The 505-nt window shown below is 61.4% G+C and overlaps 1 long non-coding RNA gene across 1 annotated transcript; it reads right to left on the bottom strand.

The window, feature by feature from the left end:
* Positions 1–14: 14 nt before the first annotated feature.
* On the bottom strand, positions 15–443 carry LOC113979150. The gene is made up of 3 exons (XR_003537737.1): positions 401–443; positions 196–265; positions 15–84 (listed from the first exon to the last, which is right to left on the bottom strand). It is a non-coding gene; the product is annotated as an uncharacterized LOC113979150 (long non-coding RNA).
* Positions 444–505: the final 62 nt, after the last annotated feature.

Below are 505 nucleotides of genomic sequence, written 5' to 3'. Positions count from 1 at the left end.
GGGGGGGTCACTCACGTCTCCCCCACCGAGGACTTGGCGTATTTCTTCATGTAATACTCGCCCAACTCCTCCTCCCGCTGGTCCCTGGGGGAAAAAACAGGGAAATTAGGGAAAAAGAGGGAAAAAAAGAGGGAAACGGGGCTGGGGGGGGGGTCAGGGGGACTTTGGGGGGCATCCTGAGGGGTCCAAAGTCACCTCCAGAGGTTCTGGAGCCGCCGGGCCCCAGAACGATCCTCGTCCAGCACCACGTTGTCGATGTTGGAGGCTGAGGAAGAGGAGGGGGAGGAAGGTCGGGATTGGGACCCCCCCCGTGAGGGGTTGGGGGGGTACTGGGGGGTGTTTGGGCCCCCGTGTTTGTGGGGGGGACACACACGGAGAGGGAGGTGAGGGGGGATCTTACCTTCGATCTCCTCTGCCCCGGGGACAAAGTGACGGTGGAGAATGAAGTAAATAAACAGCAAAACCAGGTGAGGGGGGGAAACGGGGGGGAAATTGGGGTGGGGGG

Source organism: Neopelma chrysocephalum, unplaced genomic scaffold, assembly GCF_003984885.1.
Source record: "Neopelma chrysocephalum unplaced genomic scaffold, ASM398488v2 Primary Assembly neopelma1_40204, whole genome shotgun sequence".
Taxonomy (NCBI): Eukaryota; Metazoa; Chordata; class Aves; order Passeriformes; family Pipridae; genus Neopelma; species Neopelma chrysocephalum.
This window is presented reverse-complemented; position numbering and strand designations above follow the sequence as displayed.